The sequence below is a fragment of the Pinus tabuliformis genome, chromosome 4_1 (assembly GCF_031772625.1).
Source record: "Pinus tabuliformis cultivar Carrire ecotype Pingquan chromosome 4_1, CPIR1, whole genome shotgun sequence".
Lineage (NCBI taxonomy): Eukaryota > Viridiplantae > Streptophyta > Pinopsida > Pinales > Pinaceae > Pinus > Pinus tabuliformis.
In genome coordinates, this window is record NC_142303.1 from 379623638 (window position 1) to 379633140 (window position 9503).

The following is a 9503-nucleotide window of genomic DNA, read 5'->3' on the forward strand; positions in this document are numbered from 1 at the left end:
GGAGATTTCTTGCTGCTGGGGAGGTGCTGCTGGATTGGAGCCATTGATGGTTGTAACCTTCTCAGAACCCTGTTACTTTTATCAATAAAGCTTTGAATGTTCTCCTATATACTTGTATTGCATTGATGTATTGTATTTACTTGTATATTTGATTCACTCTAATCCATGCATCAGTTATGAGTACATGTATCTTGTAGTTTTCTTCTCTCTGTTGTGCAGGATCTGTGTGTAGCTGGACCGGCAAAGGGAGCAAGGAGCTGGGAACAAGAGACAAAGAGAGAGGATAAGGATCGACAAAAGCGAAAGACACCGGTTGGTTAATCTTTTCTTCCTCCTCTCTGTACTTTCATAAAGGAAAACAATAAAGCTTTACTTTCAGTTGTTGCTAAAGACTGTCACCTTTAGAGTAGGGATAGGGTCATCCGAGTCGGATACTTTTCCCCACAACAAACTGGCGACTCCGCTGGGGAGCCTAGTATCTTGTTGGTGTTTGTAGTATCTTTGCTATTCATTTCCTGAAGAAAAGAGTACCAAATCGAAAAGCTTTTGACTATATCAAAAGCGAAGTAGAGGGGCTGCTACTCTTGCTCATTTACTGAGCAGATTCATGATTTGAAGAGCTGATCTACGAAAGACTCTTGTACTCTTTGTGATAGCTTTTCATCCTCTTGATCATCCCTTAGCTTGTACTTGACCTATAGCTTTTTATTTCAGCAAAAACAGTGCATTTTTGAGCTTTTTATGACCCGGAAAGCCTTGCAAACGCAACTCTCGTGTCTCAGTGCAGGCTGTCCACAGGCAGTCTGCATTTCAGCGCAGGTACTCCCTTCGGGAACTGCACTGAGAGTCAATTTGACAGACCAGAGCCTGCGCTGAACCAGTTAGGCTATGTCTTCCTGAGGTTTCCCACTGTGTCCTAGCCCTGTTTTCACTGTTTTTTGCTGCTGATTGCTGGTCATTGTACTTACTGTAAACCAACTTTCCTTGACATTATTCCGCCTCAGTTGTGTGATGAAACTGTGAGTGTTCTTTCAGTATTTCTTGCTTCAGTTACAGTTTCCCATTGTGAAAAGCGAACCAGTATAGCGGTGACCTCTTAGATCCTGAACTGTAAAAGTGTCTTTGTGATCTTAAGAGCTAGTTTTATTACTGTTCATGGCTGTTTGAGTTTGTTTGTTTTTCATTTTATGGTTTGAATCTATACATTTCCAGTGTCTAAACAAGTCGATCTTAAGGTGTCTTTTGATTTTGGACAAGCTTGTTTATTTTCCGCTTGAAATTAGATTCAAAAGTCATACAACAGTTTTCCTTTCTGTCTTACATCAACATTAAGGATAACGAAAAGAAATACATGCATTGTGTATATTTGCATTTGACTATGTGCTTGACGATTTAGGAAAATTTGCATTTTAGTGTGTGTTCTATGATCTGTGCGAAAAGTTGTGTCTTTCTTTTCCCTCAGTAGATTAAGGTTTTCAAAGTTGAAAGATTGAAAAGTTTTGCTTCTCATCTTAGATTGAATTTAGGAAGTTGTATATATACATCTCGTGGTGATCCTTAAAGGCAAACTGCTAAGCAAGATCAACATTGAAATAAATCCAATTTACATAACAACGCTTTGTAACATAACGCAAACATCTAGAGGTCTAGGTAGAGACGTGTTCCGGCGTCGTTAAACGTAGTGACTGTCGATCTCTACGAAGGTGGGTGATTCCTCCTGAGAGTCGGTGGCACTAATATGGACTTGTGCTCCCGCGTACCGTCGCGTATATTGGGAGACCCCTATAGGCATTTATCCTTTATCCTTAGGAAGCCGTGTCGGCCGCCCTACTGATCGCGATGCAGTGAACACAGCATTCACGAAGATCGACCACCCGTACCGTAAAACGTATTCTGTGGTTTCGCGAGAGGTTTGGCACACCCTCTGCCTAGATCTCCAGAGCAGTTTCTTTTGGCCCTTTTCAAACTCTATAACTGAAAAGGTCCAACCGAGCATTTGTCACTTCGGGCTCGTTAATACATCGAAGGCGACTAGAGTCATCTTTAGCTTTTTCTCGACTCTTAAAACATGAAAAAGCAAGTTTGTGTCTAAAAGCGTCGTTAATAAAATTTATTTTAAGCGGAACATAATCACCTGTTATTCCCACGTTGATCTTTCAGTTGAAAAGTATGGAGCCCACCAACCAAGGAAGTAACCTTGGTGGAAGTCCAAATCCCTTCTCCTCTTGGGGAGATGTTGGTGCGCCTCATATGGCAATATTGTCACTTCCAGGATTGACAATCAGCCTACCTGTATGGCTCTTTTCAACTAATGTAGTCCAGATCGCCACTAATCCTGAGCAGTCGAATCAACAGTCAGAACAATCTAGAACTACCCACCAGCCTTCCACTTCTTACGATACTTCCTCTGATCCTTCATCTTCGCAAGGTAGAGCTGGAAAGAGTCAGCCTCCCAAGGAGAAGAAGGAAAAGAAGAAGAGAGAAAAGAAGCAGAAGGAGCCTCTGGCGAAGGAGACTGGGGGCAAGCAGAAGAAAGCTGACAAAAACCCACACACTGCACCAACCGGGCCTAAATCGCCATGTGTCATTTGCAAAGGGATCCACTTCCATCGTGATTGTCCTTGTATTCCCCGGATACTAAGGGACTGGTCCCCAAGGTTGCACAATCCGGTAGCATCAACCTCTGGTTGTCATGTTGATTGCAGTCCGTCAACTAACGAGAGTGAAGGACGACGAAGGGGACCAAGATCACCCTGTCTATTGTGTGAAGGCAATCATGCCATCCACAAATGTCCATTCTTAGATGAGGCAAAGAGAGTTTTGGAAGATCGCCCGGTTTCACCGTTGCGACTTCCTCCTGGATATCAAAAACTCGCACCTAATCCCTTGATAGTTGAAAATCCAGTTGACCCGCTCAAGTGGTCAGCTGAAGTGTCGGTCATTGAGAATGAACCTACTGAATCCAGACCAGACGAAAGTCTAAAGGTCGAAATGGCAGTTGACCCGGTTCTTCCTTCAGAGGTTTCATCGTCCAATGACTCCGTCATTGAAGACCCGTCTTCAAATGACACCGTCGCCGAAGAGTCAGCTTCATGCGACACCCTCACTGAAGAGAATAAGGATGACACCATCCAGGTTCTTTTCATCAGCACCGACTCTGATGAGCGTCAGGGCAATGCGCCCATTCCTTTATCGCAGGAAGGAACATCATCAGGGTCATACCCGGCCGTATATTCGGTCCCACCACCAAGCAACCTGGTTGTATCCTTTGATTGGAATCAACTAGGCAGACCCCGGTTACCAGCCAGTATACCATTCAGAATCATTGTCCAGATCTATAAAATGATTATGGCTGGTACTATCATTGATGAAGGGGCGTCTGTGAGTATCCTTTCCTCTATTGCTTGGAAAGCACTGGGTTCCCCGGCGCTTTTACCTGAGTTAAGAAGTCTCTCAGGTTTTGATAAAGGAACCAGTCGACCATTAGGAATCCTCCCCAATGTACCTGTTACATTGAAAGGGAAGACCGTCAATTTAAACGTGATGGTCGTCGAGGGACCCTTGGATTATAACCTACTCCTTGGACGTGACTATATTTATTGCATGGGAGCGATAGTCTCCTCACTCTTTAGAGTAATGTGTTTTCCACATGAAGGAAGGGTGGTCAAGCTCGTAGACCAACTTTCATTTCCGGGATCTCACATCGCAAATAGTCAAATACCAATCCTAAATGGTCTGTTCACTCAAGATTCGCCTCCACCCCCAGTCCTCCTTCCCGATGAGAGCGAGTGATTCGGAAAGAAACACTGGAACCCAGGGGGCATGCACCCTGGTCTGCTTCGGGCAGAAGAAACCCTGGGTATAAGGAAGAATTTCCGCAGAAGAATGGACTAGTCCGTACCCCGTCCGACGGTGGAAGAGGGGTTGTTCTAGAATAATATTCTTTTGTCAAAGTTATGCGAGTGAGATAATCTGCTTCTCGCTCCCCTTGTCTAGATAATCAGGATACCGAGGATGAGGACCATTTGCTGTATCAAGTAGTAACCATCTTTGAAGTCAAGCCTCACCCATTAAAACATATGTTTTAAAGGATAAGTAGGGGCAGTCTCCAAAGAAAGAGATTCTATTGCTACATCAAGTGGCCACCATCTTTAGTAACCTAATGTTAGACATCGCCGAAGAAAGAGATTGATTTGCGGCAGCGAATAGAACCCTCTTCGGATAATAAGAAAGAAGCAAGCCTCCCTCAATAATACCAATGTTTTGTCTTTGAGTAGTGTTCTTCTCTTGTCACAAATAGCTGTTCATTAAAAGTTGGGCCGACGGGAAGCCTGAGTACCGCATAAGACCCCTTAAAATAACGAGAAGACTAGTATCGTTAACATTAGATTAGCAAGATGACAAGTAGCTGTGAACACCCAAAGAAAAGCAGAGGTAGGGGAGAGGAGGGGCAGCCTCGAAATTCTATCCTATACCTGGGGGCATGCAAACTTTTGGAATGTAAGCAAGGGACGACTATTTATTTTTTAAATTTTTAGGTCCTCCCTTTAAACCTGTAGGTCTAACCCTTTAAACTCGTAGGATTAGCCGTTTCCGACCTTGCATGAAGAAAGCCTGTGGGGCAAAGGTAAAAACTTGCCAAAATTGGAGCATAGCTTCATGAGATAAAGCTCCTTAAAAAATAGCTATCTCACAGGAGGCGTTCTTATTATGACTGGTATATCGAGCAGTTTTAGCACATAGTTCATGCTCGTTAAAAAATAAACGCAAGATCCGAGCAGTTTTAGCGCATAGTTCATGCTCGTTAAAAAATAAACATAAGTTTATGAGCAGGCTTTCCTTTAGAGTTCAAGCTCATTCAGAAAAAATGAACCGGTAAATACCCTTCTGAGATCGTAAATTCATCAGCCATAAAAGCCTTGGTCGTGTTTGTGCACCGTCACCTCCACCGTCATTTGGCCGATCATTCACTTCCATTTGTGTGTTTACCCTTTTTGAGGAACATCTGCGAAGAGTGATTTCACTTAGCCATCCTTGTGACACTGCCGTGATTGGAATATTCCAACTTGTACCTGGAATCAGTTGCTATCCCTGTTTATCACTCGTTCCTCAAAAGACGAGTCTTCTTTGAGCTCTTTTCACTGACTCGTAAAATATGAAAAGTTTGCCGAGTTTTGGCCTTCCAGCTCGTTAAAGCGACCGGAAGAGCTATCCCTCCTCTAGATTTTAATCTTTTTGAACCTGAGGGATTATTGCACAAAAAGATCGAGCGCTTGTTTTGTTCGGCTCGTTAAAAGTACCGAACACCCATCCCTTCTGTATTGTTTTATACTTTTTCGGACTTAAGGGATTAGATGACGAAAAAGGAATTTTGGAGTTGACTTTATGTACCTTTTCAGACTCTCTAAAAATGAAAAGGACCGAGTTTTCCTTGTCGTTAGACTCGTTAAAATGATTAAATAGCGACAAACTTGTCTTTAGACGAGAACGAGTTTCCCTATCGCTAAGCTCGTTAAATCATAGCGATGGGCTTGCCCGAAGGGCAGGTTATAGAACAAGCATATGTTATCCTCCTCAAGCTTGACAAAAATAAAGAGGTACTGGTCAGAAATGACTGGGGAAAAATTGGGAGAACATCAAAGCTTAATGGTAGCAAGTCACTCTTGAACATGACACTTTTCCTCCGTTCCACATCGGGTTGGGTTGTTTCATTCACCGGTCTCATCACCATGGTCTTCGCCAAACCATCCACATTTGGGGTAATGCTACCGATCCATCGCATCAGTGTCGTTATATGTTCAAGAGGGGTCATTCTGAAAGTGTCAACCGTATCCCATCCACTGCCATACATTATCCTTCATCCATTCATGATCGCCACCCTGAATCATATATCACAGTTTGTTTTCACCTCCACTAAAATCATTAGCTCCGTTCCATGTCATTGATGTGGGATTCATTAAGGCCCTCCTTTGACGGATCGCTTCTTGTCGACTTCAGCTCATTATCCAAGAAGTTGATCTAGGAACAACCCCATCAGTACTTTGAAGCTTGCATGCCTCAATGGCAAGTTTCTCACTTCTGGCGACAGGTATACATCAATGACCTTCGACCAGAAGATTTTGCGTGGCATTCGACGCCAAGTCCTTTATTCACGCCACGTGAATTGTACTGCAGTACCTTGAGGGTCATTATCATTATCGGTGATTCCTCTCGCGCTTGTTAACGGTTTTCATCATTGACCGGTAATCAAGCGATGTCTTTCCGTGTTCGACTTCAGCGAAATTCTCACATGGATCGACTTGTACTTAGAGTGAAGATCGAACGAGTTTGAAGACCCCGTATCTAGTCTCATCCATCCGGGCTGCGATACATATTCAGGAAATATAAAAGCATTTGTCATGTACATCATTGCAGCAGATGATCATCCTACTCAAAGGATGATAATTTTAGCAGAAAATTATCAGTCTACCATCAGACGATCGTCTGTTCTATGTACCAAAATGTATTTATAAAGCTGAGCATGGGAATGCCCGCCTCAGCTAGATCATGAAAACAGAATGAAAAATAATGTATTGTATTGTATTGTATTACAGGGCACCTCTCAGCACTTGAATGAACTTCGGACCCTCTGGATAAAGCATTTCACCCGATAAACGGCCTCATACTTTAGGGGGCAACTGTTATAGACATTTTTGTGCCTTGTAACATGGAGCATGAAATGTCGATAATTACAGGGATCCTCAGTCCCTAAACATGTTGTTCTTACCCCTAGAAGAACAAGGTCAGCAAACCACAGCACTTCCCATCAGTTCTCCACCTGAAAACACTCAAAAACAGGCTATTTTTGGATCATGTCAGCTGCTCCACTGAGCATCTGCGCTGGAATGCAACTGCTCCTCCTTGTACCTGCGCTGAAAGTCAAATCTAATGAAGGCTACCTGCACTGGGCGAGATTGGCCAAGTGGCACAGTCATTCTGCAAGGTGTCAATTGCCCAGGAAGCTTCCAAACTGACACTTGGTTCATGGGATTCGCCCTGTGATGAGTAAGAGGTACTTGATCTCCATGTGTAAGAAAGGATCTCCAAGTGGACTCAAGAACTGAAGTTTAACTGAAGAGGGAGAGGACACAAGGCAGCTTTATGTCAGTCTCAAGCTGACTCATCCTTTCTTCTTCTATCCTATATATAGAGCTCTTCTATGAGGTCTAAGGAGGCTGGAATTTTGTACAAAGCAAGGAAGTGCTGTTGGTTTACAGTTAGAGCTATTGGGTGATTGCTTTTATAGAGGTGAAGAGGAGATTTCTTGCTGCTGGGGAGGTGCTGCTGGATTGGAGCCATTGATGGTTGTAACCTTCTCAGAACCCTGTTACTTTTATCAATAAAGCTTTGAATGTTCTCCTATATACTTGTATTGCATTGATGTATTGTATTTACTTGTATATTTGATTCACTCTAATCCATGCATCAGTTATGAGTACATGTATCTTGTAGTTTTCTTCTCTCTGTTGTGCAGGATCTGTGTGTAGCTGGACCGGCAAAGGGAGCAAGGAGCTGGGAACAAGAGACAAAGAGAGAGGATAAGGATCGACAAAAGCGAAAGACACCGGTTGGTTAATCTTTTCTTCCTCCTCTCTGTACTTTCATAAAGGAAAACATTAAAGCTTTACTTTCAGTTGTTGCTAAAGACTGTCACCTTTAGAGTAGGGATAGGGTCATCCGAGTCGGATACTTTTCCCCACAACAAGGCTGACATCAATCTATTCTAGTTTGGTGGTGTCATATTCAGGTATTTGGCATATGTGTTTGCCTTTAGCTTTTCATTCCTCATTTTAATTTCCTTAAATCTTTCTTTGATGTTTGTTTCCTTGTCAGTTGGCCTCACAAAGGAAGACACCTCCACACTCTTCTGCCTTTGTGTAATTTGTGTGTTGGAAGTAGATGGTTGCCGTGTCTCTGCTGATGAAGTTGTATCTATTGTCTGTTTACTACTCTACCCCATTGCCTCAGTGTCAATAATGTATTATGATGCAATGTTTTCCTCATGTTCAGACACAGGATTCAATTTGGGCCTTTTATTTAGCTTGAATTACTCATGAGTGGTCACCATAGCAGAACTTGACGCTTCTTCCCTGCTTCCTTTAGGATTCTTCTCCTCATTGAGAGGGGTCTGAATGATAGGAGCGATGTTAATTAGCTCTCCCAACTTTGGAACCTGTAAGAAAGAGCTCTGGTCAAATTGTTTCTCTAAATCAATCATGGTGTTCTCCATATCCACTATTGTGTTGTCCATGTCAATCAATGTATTCTCTACCCATTCTGACTGATTAGCATACTGTTCAATGTCAGGCCTTGGGTAGTGGATGTAGGATCCTAGCTTGACCTTTTATCTGATCTTGTTTATAACCCCATGAGGGTCATAATTCCAGATGAAACTATTCTTGAATTTCAATTCCTGGAGTATCTTATCAGCCTCAGGTCTAGCCTCTCTGGTGTTGGAGATGAAAGGGCCCATTTGGTTTTTCATATTAAACTGTGTCTTCTTCCTAACAGTTAGGAAGTTGACCTCATCTGCACCTATCATTTGCCTGAATTATTCAAGGGGAAATATCCTCATGGGGAGGTATTTTGGAAATTTGTAGGGAGCTAGCTCACAGCCATAGATCGTAATTTCAGTGTGATTCTGGTAGAGGTACCAGTCTTCCACTTTGCTATTCTTGGCTAATTGCAGTACTCTTTTAATTTTTGGGTTGATTCTAGGCTGAGTCTTAGAAGTCAACATGTTCATAAATGGGTGTACAAAAGGGTCTATGAATTCTTTGTATGAGGTGGAAAACTTGTGGACCAAGGGTTTACAGAAGATGACTGATCTTTCCTTTCCCTTGGTGTCCAATTTTTGGATCTTCAAAGGGAATTTATCTCTCTAATAATAGAGGAACATATGAAACAACACTAAAGAGTATTTGAACACTCTTTCAGTGGGAAGTCTAGTGAGATGTTCATGCATTCTGTCTGCAATGAACTGGGCATAATCATTCAAAATGGCAGGAGGCTTTCCTGGAGTGAAAATGGACAAGAAGGCCATGATGACCTCATCCACAAACTCGTCTAATGTGCATCCTAGGATGCATGAGATCATGATGATAATTCTCATGCCAGTATTTGAAAAAACAATGGCAACATAGGGTGGAATGTCTTTAGGAGTATGGAACTCCTCAATGATGAAGTTTTGAAATATTTGTTTGATCCTATCTGGGCCTAATGTGATGTATAGGTCCAACAAGTGGCCAATGGACAAAGGATTTAAATTAGGACTAGGCTAGATTTGCAACATATGGTTGATGGATTCAAAAGTAATATTGAATAAAATCTCATGGTTTGATGCCTCAATATTCCTATGGCTTGGAACATAACAGTCTTGGCAAAAATGTACTATGTATGGGAATGGGTGGACTTCAGGGAATGTATACTTGGGCAAATTGGATTCCCAAAGTTTTATATCATCA